Consider the following 12,962-nt stretch of genomic DNA (forward strand, 5'->3'; position numbering starts at 1 on the left):
TTACGCTTGTGTTCGTTCACGGAGGCCTTCAAGTCTTCCTTCACGGCCTTTGATGGGTCATCTTTGTTTGGACCCAAGGTGAAGGACACACTAACTCGGTGCGAGCAGGAGGGCAAGACTTTGACTGCCGTTGGGGCCCGTTTTTCCGCTCCTTCCAGGCCTTATCCCAAGGCTGGGAGAGGAGGGAAAATGTGGTTTAAAAAATCCCAAAAGTCTTTCTCTACTCCACCCAGTGATTCCCCCTCCAGAGGCAGGGGGGGGGGGAATTTTGGAAGACGCCGCCCCAGAGGTGGCAGAGGCCCCACGTAACTCTGGAGACCGCGATTCCTTTCGTGGTTCTTCATACAACCAGCGTTCCTGAGTTGTTGCTCGACTGTGCAACTCCGGAGCCAGTCGGGGGTCGCTTTGCGGCGCACCCACAAGCTTGGGAATCCATAACAAGCGATCGGTAGGTGCTTCGCATCATTACCGGAGGATATATCATACCCTTCAACAAACCCCCCCTTTCTTTAAGGGAAATCCCGGACGTACCACCCAGTCAGTGGGATCAGGCAGCATTAGAGGTTTCAAAGCTGCTAGAAAAAAGAGCCATCCAGCCTGTCCCCATCGACCAGATCGGATCAGGAACTTACTCAAAGTTATTTTTGGTACCAAAAAAGACAGGGGACTTCAGGCCCATTTTGGACCTCAGTTCATTGAATCGTTTCGTAAAGAAGTCCAAATTCCGAATGGTCACTCTTCAATCTATTCTTCCTTTGCTGGAAAAAATGCATGGATGTGCTCCATAGATCTCCAGGACGCTTACTATCACATTCCCATAGCTCAAGAGTCCAGGAGACATTTACGCTTCGCCTCGGAGCCAGTCATTTTCAATTCGAGCACTGCCCTTTGGTCTCACCACAGCCCCCAGGGTGTTCACCAAATGTCTGGCAGTGGTAACTGCTCACCTGAGAAGTCTGGGATTCCAGGTGTTTCCTTATCTAGACGACTGGCTCCTTACTGCCACCTCCGAGCATCTACTACTCCAAGCGCTTAGAGCCACGCTTCACCTTGGGCGTTTCTTGGGGATCACGTTCAATTTGCAAAAATCTGTACTACAGCCATCTCAGTGTATTACTTTCATAGGCAGACTTAGACACAAAAGAATGCGCCTATTTACTGGCAGCAAGAATTCAGGTCTTACAAGATCAAGTCAAATCCTGTCTCCCCTACAAAGAGCCCGCCCATCGGATCCTACAACTGTTGGGCTCGATGGCGTCGACCATACTTTTAGTTCCCTTGGCCAGACTTCACATGCGAATTTTACAATGGCTACTGTCGGTTCAATGTTCCTATCAGGAACTTCCCTTGAACCACTTAATCATAATCACGGAAGGTTGCCGTCGAGATCTTCATTGGTGGCTTCTCCAATCAAATCTCGACCAGGCGACCCTTATACCTCAACGTCCCATTGCCACTGTGACTACGGACGCCTCCCAGGTAGGGTGGGGGGGTCATTACCTGGACAGGTCGGTCCAAGGCACATGGCAGATCCAGGAAACGCATTTGCATATCAATGTCCTGGAGATGAGAGCGGTACTATTGGTACTCCAAGCTCTCCATCACGCTCTCCCACAGGGCCCGATTACTATCCTATCTGACAACATGTCGGTGGTGTGGTACATAAACAAGCAAGGTGGAACCAGGTCTTACCCACTATGCAGAGAAGCCATGAGACTTTGGCACTGGGCGTAGCTACCAACCGCTTTCTAATGGCAACACACATACCGGGAAGTCCAATGTGATTGCGGACAGATTAAGCAGGACCATTCTTTTACCCCACAGTGGTCCCTCAAACAGAGTATAGCTGCGAAAATCTTCGACAGATGGGGTCTTCCTTGCTGCGACCTGTTTGCCAGCCCTCACAATGCGAAATGCAGAGAGTTCTTCACACTGTTTCCTTCTCAGGGACAGATTCCCAGGGACGCTCTGACTCACATTTGGCCCCGGTCTTCTCTCGCCTTCCCTCCGTTCCCCTCCTACCGAGGGTGATACAGAAGGCCATTTACTTGGAGAGCGAGATGATTTTGATTGCCCCGCACTGGCCTCGTCAAGTTTGGTTTCCCTTCCTACAGAGGCATGAGATAGAAGGTCCATGGTTTCTGGATCCGGTGCCAGACCTGTTGACTCACCAGTCAGGAAGGCGTCATCCGTCTCTCAGGTCCTTGAAGTTGGCAGCATGGTTACTCCACTTCCATCCTTAGTCCGAGACAATGCTCTTCGCGGACGTGGTCCACATACTGTCTTCTTCTCATAAACCTTCCACCATCAAACTTTATTCCAGTAAATCGAAAACGTTTGCCTTCTGGGCTCAAGAACGGGGTATAGATCCTCTGACTGCACCAGTATCGGGGGTTCTGAATTTTCTGGCCTCCCTTTTCAGTCGGGCTCTTCAGTTTCTACCATTAAGGTTCAATTAGCAGCGATCTCTAATTTTCATGCTTCTTTTGAACCTTCATTGATGTCTCAGAAACTTTGTAAGGCTTTCCTTAAAGGGGCTTGGCTCCTTAGGCCTCCTTTATCTCAGCCTGTTCCCCCGTGGGATTTGAATATGGTTCTTGCTGCCCTAACTGCCCATCCTTTCGAACCAGCTGCTACTTGTGATTTAAAATTTCTGTCTTGGAAAACGGCCTTTTTAGTAGCCATAACATCTGCTAGGCGAGTTTCAGAACTTCAAGCTCTTTGTTCTGATCCTCCCTATTTGATTTTTCACAAGCATAGAGTTTCATTGAAATTAAACCCTGCATTTATACCAAAGGTGGCCTCCTCTTTCTGTATGCAACAAACTATAGAACTCCCTGTCTTTTTCCCAGAATTCTCCAATAGCAGAATATACTTTGCATCAATTGGACGTACATAGACAACTACGTTTTATTTGAATAGAACCGCTCAACGCGAAATCAAATCAGTTGTTTGTTTCTTTTGCAGCGAACAAATTGGGTCAACCAGTAACAAAAACCTCCATATCGAAATGGATTAAAGATTGTATCATTTTCATTTATTCACAGGCTAATAAAGACCTTCACTTTCCAGTCAAGGCTCATTCTACCAGGGCAATGGCTACTTCCTTAGCTTTTCACTCCAAGTTATCAATAGATGATATTTGTGCTGCGGCAACCTGGACTTCTCCGCACACTTTCATTTCTCATTACAAATTGGATGTGGTTTCTCGAGGCAGAGCTTCCTTTGGTTCCACAGTTCTCAGGAGTGTGTTCCAATGAGCCACCGGGATGTAGGTGCTAGGACGCTGTCCCATCTGTCATGAATGTAGGTGAGATAGGATCCCATTACATCTTTTAGTTATGTACTTACCATAACCCGGATGTATGGGATCCATCTCGCTACATTCATAAGTACCACCCTCCTTCCCCTTCCATTTGGATTTAGAGGAGCTGTAGTCACTTTTTTCTTGGCGTTCTTTCTTGAAGAACTTTAGTTGGTTATAGTGACTAATAATGTTTTCTGTGTTTACATGGGTGTATGAAAGCGAACAAACAAGATCTGGGGAAGCAGGTGTAGTGCATCCTGGGATAGGGAGTAGCCCAGCCAATGAGAGACTTCGTGCTAGTGTATAAGTTGCCGAGTCGGAGCCGATGGATCGGCTCCGAACCCATCTGTCATGAATGTAGGCGAGATGGATCCCATACATCCGAAGTTATGGTAAGTACATAACTAAAAGTTATGACTGCAGATGCATCCATGAAGGACATAGTACAGTTTTGTACCTACCATAAATGTAGATGTCCGAACTGGATAGCATCTGCAGTCAGGATTACCCTCCCTCCTTCCCCTCTGTGGTACTCCTAGGGTATTTACCCTCCTAATAGCTAGCTGTGGGGGGAGTCTCTTATGGTGTATTTGTTTGTATATATGTACATACATGCTTATTTTTTGTGTTTGCCTTCTACTATTTTGGAAACATTGGCATTTATCCAAAATTTAGCTTTCCAAGAGGGCAATTGGCATCTGGGGCAAGAAACACTGAGGAAAATGGCGTCGGCTGATGCCTTTATACCCGAAGACCAGCAGAGATGACGTCGGGTGAAGTGCGACATCAGCCGAAGCCGGACCCAGACTTTGGAATCCGGCCGACCGAGGGGCTGCCTGACGACAGGACAACCCATTTGTTATGACTGCAGATGCTATCCAGTTCGGACATCTACATTTATGGTAGGTACAAAACTGTACTTTATTGGTACTATTTCACCAGACACTAAATATCATGAAGTCCCAGTTTACCTCACTGTCTGCTGCCAGCTTAATAGCAATAGGAAAATTGATGCAATTCAGGAACTGCCTCATGCTGACTGAGAAGTGATTCTTCCTATAGATGATTCCATGTGTCAGAGATGTGAGAGAAATATCTGCTAACCTTGGAGGCCAGCCTCTCTTCAAAGATTGCAGACTACTCAGCATGTTGTCTTTTCCTAAACCCACTTCTCACAGCTATGTCCACCATGTTCTAGACCAACAAATAAGCCTTGTTATGCTGAGGTATTTAAAAAGTCCCTGCCTAAACCTTAACTGCATAAATACCATAGTTCTGTAAATATCTCTGGCATTGTTCACCTGGCCACGTTGTAGAACAGTATTTCACATGCCCATTCACCATGGAGGTAAAGAATATCTCCAGAGACAAGCAAGGCAGTCTGTACCAGATAAAACTTGGATTAATTTCCTGAAATATTATGAATATATGCCACATGTTAATAATTATATTAATAATTTGAACCAGACGTTTATATGATACTTCATGGTGTTTATTGAAAGCATACGCAATGTTAGAAAAATGTACACTGATAGTTGGGATGTAACTTGCACTGCTTTTCAGATATTAACTATTTGAGTTGTAATTAGCACTGCTTTTCAGATATTTACATGTATTTGACCATTAAGTATGCAAATATGAATACCATTCATAATTATGCAGTTATCTCAAAAATGGAGTAACATCTGCTAAAGTGCTTTGCAGCAAAATGGAGAACACATCATCATCATAACCCCCCCTTTTCCCATTTTCTACATGAGGTGGAGGTGTTGTGTTACTTGTCACAATCCCTCCCTATTCAATGCCACACCTCTACCTTCTTTGACGCTCATGCCTGACTGTCGCAGATCTTCTTTCACAATCCATCCACCTCTTTGCTAGATGCCCTCGATGTTCTTCGTGTTTCACTGTTGCAGTCATTACATTTGGGTAATCCTGCTGGCAGGTTGCCCTCAGCCGGCCTGAATTCCAAAGTCTTGGGTCCTGCATCGGCTGCTGTTGCCCCTTCTCTGACGTCAGGTCGTCAGGGGTATAAAAGAAGTAGCCGACGCCATTTTCTTCAGTCTTTCTTGCCGTGCGGTGCCCGAAGCAGAAGCAGTTTGCAAGTGCCAGTCGGCCGACTCCTGAGGATTTTCGTGTTTGAGTTTCAGATCCAAAGTCTTCAATAAAGCTAAGTACCCCATTGGGGAAACTTTTTTCTTGCTCCAAACTGATGTCAGAAAAAGTTAATAATTGTATTTCTTGTGGAAAGCAAATGCCTCATAAGGATTTTCATTCTTACTGTATTCCTTGCCTAGGCCCTGATCACAGCGTTACTGGTTGTCCGTTTTGGGCTAGATTTAACCAACGCATTATTAAGCTTCGGTATGATTTTGCTTTTTTGGACACCGATTTAATTATCCTGAAATGTCGTTGGATAGCCATCCGACTACCGGAGCTTACAAAAAACGCAAAGAAAAGGATAGAGAAAAACAACCGAGGCCCAAAACCGACGACAAAGCTTCTCCTAAGCCAGTCGCCGGTTCTCAGTGAGGCGCTTTCCTAGTCCCTGACACCCGCTACTTTAGAATTTTAGGCCGCTACCGACTCCCACTTGGAGTCAGCCATGCCACTGGATACTCAAGGTATTGGAGCCTCGGACGCTAATCCCTCAGATGGGTTCAGAGCCGCTGAGCAGGTACCGGCTTCTGAGGGTGTATTCAGACCTAAACATCTTTACCTTAAAATGACTTCAGCTTCAAAGGCAAAGACTAAAGCACCAAAGCAAGGAAACAAACTCAAGAGCCACGTGGACAGGCCTCTGTGCCCAAAAAACAGAAGCTCAAAATGGCCGAAGACTTGATTACCTTGATCAGGGGTTCCCATCCCCCTCCTGATAAGAGGCCTAGGCAAGACACTGACTATGAATCTTCAGATCAGGTTTCTATTTCTTCTGATTCCTCTTCTGATCAGGAATATTCTCTTCCCCCCCATGAGGATTCTGATGCTGAAGAATCTATACCTTCAGCATCTCCTCCTGAGGACTGTTCCTTTGGGGAAACCGTGCATACATGAGGTAGCATTTCCACTGGGAGAGCCAAGATTTTTCAGAATCTAAAAAGAGGCTCAGGGATTTTCTTTTACTACCTCAGCACAGGCCTTTAGCCATTCCACCTGTGTTAGACATTGTAAATGATGTGTTTTCGGAGTCTAGTCTGACCCCTGACTCCTTACCCCCAGCTCCTGTTAAGCCTAGACAGATATTACAGGGTTCCTGACTCGCACAAATTTCTTTTTAAAAACCCTGCTGCTGACCCAGAAACTATTTCATAGGGTCCAAAGGGAGTTAAGGCTTCCACTGCAAAAAAACCAACCCCCTCTGACAGAGATTCAAGGGCACTGGATAGATGGGGAAAAAAGGTTTACACATCTGCAACTTTGGCTATAAGGGCGGGGCCTTAAACTGTTAATTTCATATGCTTAAGTATCAGCAACATGTCATGGGGTTGCTTAAACAGAAAATGTTAAATTCTGAATGTGCAGAAAACAAGGAAATGCAGCATTTATTGTATGCAGCAGAACAAGTTGGAACACATACTTTGCAATGTGGTTTTGATTCTTTGGAGGCCTCCTGCAGGGCCGCAGTTACGGGTTCTGTAATTAGGAGGCATGCTTGGTTAAAGGAACAAAATCTGCCTGATCATGTTAAAGTTAAATTACTAGATGCACCTTTACAGCATGATACTTTGGTATTAAGGCAGAAGAGGTGTTAAAGAAAATGGTGGACAAATCTAAATCTATGCAAATTGTCAAAGAATTTTTACAAGTACAGCCACCTAGGTTTAGTAGACACTGGTCTACAAAAAATTTGTCCTTTCCTGTGTCAGACAGACCTCAAAGGGTCAAATCCAGACGCCCTAGGGACAGATCCCAGACACAAGGTTCTTATAGGCCCAAGCAATAGGGTGCTTCTACCTCCAAAGCTGGAGAAGATAGATCACAAACATGCAGAAAACAGTCCCCAATGACTTCCCCCTGCCTGCACCAAGCACTTCTCTTCTGGCAGCACCCTTAGGGGGAAAAGTAGCACCTTTGCTCAAAATTGGCACATCATAACCCAGGACAAGTGGGTTCTAAACATAGTGTCACAAGGCTTACAAGTTCCATTTCCATACTATGCCAAAGGCAAGTGGCTGGCCAGATCTGCCATAAAATCAATGGGCAGAGGCACAAAAACAAGTCTCATCCCTTATGGACATGGGGGCCATTCAACAAGTACCAGAGCAAGAGCAGGGACAAGGATTTTACTCAAGACTGTTCTTGGTACCCAGAAAGGACAAGGCCTGGAGGCTGATCCTGGACCTATCTATTCTGAACACTTTCCTGGATATTCCAAAATTCAAAATGTTGACTTTGCAGCAGCTTCTGTCCATGCTGGGCAAGAATGCTTGGCTTGTGACTTTAGGCCTAAAAGAGGCATACCTGCATGTTCCAATCAGACAGTCATGCAGAAGATACCTAAGATTCAAGGCTGTTTCAATGCATTACCAATTGTCAGCACTGCCATTTGGGTTATCTACTGTGCCCAGGGTCTTTACTAAGTGCCTGGTACCAGTAATTGCATTCTGCAGACAAAGAGGAATACAAATATATCCTTACTTGGACGACTGTCTCATTTAAGCAGAGAACAAGGACATTCTTCTTCAACATCTGGCATTTGTGAAAAGACTTCTAACATGCCTAGCGTACGCAGTCAACAAAAATAAATCAAAACTAGTACCCTCACAAGAGATAACATTCCTTGGTGCAAGCTTGCATACAACTGCCCAGATGGCTTATCTCACGCCAGACAAACAAAGGCAACTGACTACCTATTTCAAAATGTTGGCAACAAAGGCCCAGTTATCTGCAAGAAAAATTCTGCAGGCTTTGGGCTTCATGGCATCCTGCATCCTACTAATTCCATATGCAAGACTGCATATTAGGAAACTTCAATGGTACCTAAAAAGTGTTTGGACTCAGCATTGCCACAGCCTGGAAACAGTCATTACTCTCATTCCCTGCCTGTAACAGGAGTTTCGATGGTGGGCAAAGGCCTGTCACCAGAACAAGGGGCAGCCATTCACATTACCTCCAGCCAGGCAGACACTAACAATGGATGCATCAGACTATGCCTGGGGAGCCCACATGGCAGGAAGATGCATTCAGGCCACATGGTCCTCAAACCAAATGCATCTACATATCAATCAAAAAGAGATGTTAGCTGTTCAAAATGCCCTGACAGCCATCAAGGACCTACTTCATCCGGGACAACTACTGATAAAGACAGACAACGCCATGGTCATGTGGTATATAAACAACAGGGGGGCACGCATTCTTACCCCTTTTGCAGACTAACCATGACCTTGTGGGACACAGCTTTGACTTACCAAGTACATCTGCAGGCACAATACCTGCCAGGAAAGGAAAATACTGTGGCAGACTAACTAAGCAGAAACCTCATGGATCCCCACGAGTGGAAGCTGGATCCACAAATCTTCAGCATGATAACAAGGAAATGGGGATGCCCGGACATAGAACTATTTGCCTCCACTCTCTATTACCAACTAAAAAGATTCTGCACAAGGACTTATCACAGACAAGCATGGAAAGTGGACGCCCTGTCTTTCAGCTGGAAAAACCTATCGGTATATGCCTTTCCTCTACTGCCTCTCCTCCCCAAGGTGCTCCTAAAGGTCAGACAGGAGAAGCCAAGAATGATACTGATTGCCCCAGACTGGCCACGCCAGTACTGGTATCCAATACTAAGGAACTTATCTCTATACCCAGCTTGGACCTTACCTCAAATACCTCGACTACTGTCTTAGCAAAACAATCAGATCATGCACAGCCAACTCAGAACATTAAACTTGGCAGCATGGTGAATAATCTAGTCATACAAAAAACACCCCTCAGTAAAGCGGTGATGGATGTCATTCTGGAATCCAGAAGGCCTAGCACTAGAAAGTCTTATGCTGGAAAATGGAAGAGATTCTGTGCCTGGAACCAGGCACAAGGAACTGATACAGCGGAACCAAATATTCCTCAGATTTTGCAATACTTAACTGAGATGCTGGACAAAGACCTATCTTTTTCATCAAATAAAATTCATGCCTCTGCCATTTCGGCTCATTACAGTACAGAGCCACCACTTTTTCTCACCCTTTTTTAAGGCAGTACCTCAGAGGAGCCAAAAATGTAAGGCCCCCAAGGCAACTACCAATACCTGCATGGGACCTCAACTATGTCTTGGAAAAGCTCAACCTGCCTCCTTTTGAGCCAGCTGCTACTGCTGATATGAAGCTTTTATCTTGGAAAACAGCTCTGCTCTTGGCAATTAATTCTGCAAGACGAGTTTCAGAGCTGCAAACACTCATGGCTGTGAAACCTTTCATCATTTTTCATCCAGACAGGGGCTCCCTGAGGACAAACCCAACATTTATGCCTAAAGTAGTGTCCAGTGTGGCTCTTAGCCAAGCCATCCATCTGCCAACCTTTTACCCAAATCCACAGAACAAGGGAGAGAGAATTCTGCATTCTTTGGACGTACACAGACAGCTTAGATTCTACTTGGACAGAACCAATGCCTTCAGGAAGGCAGAACAATTACTAGTGGCATATGCTGCAGGATCACAAGGAAAGCCTATCTCAAAGCAGACTATTTCTAAGTGGTTAGGCCACTGCATTCATTTCTGCTACTTACACCATGGCAAGCCAGTGCCCAAGGGCATTAGGCCTCATTCCACCAGAGCTGCAGCCACCTCAGCAGCCTTTCTCAGGGGAGTATCAACCAGAGACATTTTAGAGGTGGCTACTTGGAGTTCAGTGCACACCTTTACAAAGCATTATCATCTGCCACTCTACTCTAAATCCAGGGCAGGCTTTGTCACTGCAGTTCTGCAGGGCCTCATAGCCACTCCTAGTGTTGTCTAGTTCCAGTCTCCCAACCATAGCTTTGGGACTCTACCCAAATGTAATGACTGCAACAGTGAAACATGAAGAACATAGTACAGTTGTGTACACTTACCATAAATGTAGTTTGTTTTCATATGAAGACTGTTGAGCTTTTGCACCCACCATTTTAATATGTATACTAATTATGCCTTAATCACTTCTTCCTAATCAAACCATAATATAGCATTGCTTCAGACCACTAAAAAAACAACCCCAGAATTCACTAATCCTCCGTGTAAGACTAGATTAGTTTTACACAGAAATGCCAGTCTAAGAGTAAGATGACAGTACGCCATGCAAATTAATGAGGGCACGCTGCCTCAACTCTAAGGCTAACACGGAGCGTGCACGAGTGCAGGGGGTGTGTCGGACTGCCGAGCAGTCCAAAAATCTACGCCCCTGCAAGTCTCGCAGTCGGAAAATGTCAAGTTACATGAGTGAGTCCGCTCAAATGTGTACATACCCAACACTACACTCCCCCACATTCTAAACCCCTGTACAATTATAAAATGTAAAACTTTTATTTTTTTTTATTATTCCCAATATAGCTGCCCGTATTTGCGCGGGTTTGCCCATTGCTTAGCTACAGTTAGCAGTTTAGACATCGAAGAGGATAATAAGAGACCTAAATGCAAATTAAGCAAAATAGCGATAGCGTAGTGGTAGACCCTTCGCACAAAGAGGAGGCATTCCCGGTTCGAGTCTGTATATAAAAATAATTCCTGACATTTATCATTTAAATTTTAGTAAAAAGTATTGAAATGGCCTATGTATTAGTGAACGAATTTTATATATATAAGAAGGTGAAATGGTTATGCATACTGATGGATGCATAAGTAACATATCGTAAGTAATGTGAAGCACTGCTAAGCAAAGTTTACCAGTATTAAGCATATTTAAATGTAATTGCTCGTAGCTGAGCACTGCGTTAACTAGCGCAATGGTTTTGCGCGAAGCTGTGCATCGTGCCAACTAGCGCAAGCTGTTTGCGCAGAGTTGCGCTCTGCGCTAACCAGCACAACGCTGTGCAATGACGAGCAAAGAAGAGTAATGCCGAGCAACGTCGGGCAAAGTTGAGCAAAGTCGGTAAAACACAGCCACACCTCCTAGCCAGTCTGGCCAGTAGTAATATAAAAAGCAATGACAGGCCTCGAACCTGATATACTGTGCACCATAATCAAAGTACTGAACCACTAAGCCATGACAGCTTTTCATAAGCATGCACTTTCAACACACACACACACATGCATATCAATGGAAATTTTCCCATTGCTAAGCAGATGTGCCTTCAGCCGAATTTTTTTAAAACTGGCCAATCACAAATAAGTGTTGGAAATGATGCATATTTAAGCTCCATAGGCGGGAATACTTGCCATAACTGGTTGTAGCTCCCATCTGCAGGCAGCAATAGCCGGTGCTGGAGAGGGCTCTCATTTTTGAATGCAACATTGGGGCATTGAGGAGTCAAAAGTAATTGGTTTGGCTCCTTGTCCATAATCATGAGGCTAGACTCCTGTGGGGCCAGTACCAGGGCACCCAATACAAAGCGGAAGCCTGGGACCGTCGAGCTCATGAACTCACCAGTGCCACAGGTGTCCCTCGGACTGGTGAGCAGGTCAGACACTACCACGCAGACCTGAAGAGACACAAGGTAGATCTTCTGGACCAGTGGATCCAGGAGGCCCGTGGGATGGAAAATGCCCCACTACTGAGTAAGTAACCATGGAATTAAGTATGTAAGAATTGCTATTCTCGTGTATACTATGGATAGGTATGTCTCAATATCACTTCATTTACTTCACAGCTGCAGGTGTCCGTGCTGCGAATCAGCAAGCCTATGCAGATAGGCTGCGTCACCAGGCAAGTTAGTAATTATTCTGCTTGTACTGTTATGTAAAATAAATGAAAGAGCCTGAAAAAAGTGATGTTAAGTTGTCAATCTCGCCTTCATTCTTGCTTGATGGGTTCGGAGCTGATCCTCGGCTCCGACTCGGCACTTGCTAAGCTCGAGAGTCACTTTTACCAGCTCGAGGCAGCCCCATACCCCATGATGCAAGGCGGTAAGTACCCAGATCTCGTTTGCCGCTTCGCTGATGAGGTCCTCCTTTTACCAGCTCCTGGTAAGTGAATTGTTACTTTACTATTTTAGCCCCTTTTTACAAAAAACCTTAAAATTTTTAGTTTTAACTTAGTTTTAATCCCTTTCTGACAGAAAATTTCCCTGTCTCCTCATAACTTTTAGTCAGACTTTCACCCATCCCATCCCCCCCCTGTTAGGGTGTGTGTGTGTGTGTCTGTTATTGATACTTTTTGGTAAATTTAATTTAATTTCTTGGACTGGTGTTGTGTGTGTGTGTTTATCACCATGTCTAAAGAAAGGGTCTCAGGCTTTAAGAAGTGTGACTCGTGCTGTCAGAAGATGTCTCTGACAGACAGTCACACTTCTTGCCTTTACTGCCTGGGGCCTCTTCACCTGCAGGACTCCTGTGCTATATGTCATTCTTTTAGCCAGAGAGTCCTGCAGGAAAGAAGAAATAAATTGATTTTGAGGGGCCTTCTTAAGCCGGAGGGCTCTCCGGCTAAGTCGGCCCCATCTAAGACTTCTAAGTCTTCCAAGGCCCAGGCTTCTGTGTCCAAGCCTGTGGCCTCGGCTCCGACTCATTCAGAGTCGAGATCGCCCGGC

This window comes from Protopterus annectens, chromosome 3.part1 (assembly GCF_019279795.1).
Source record: "Protopterus annectens isolate FY-2018-M chromosome 3.part1, PAN1.0, whole genome shotgun sequence".
Lineage (NCBI taxonomy): Eukaryota > Metazoa > Chordata > Ceratodontiformes > Protopteridae > Protopterus > Protopterus annectens.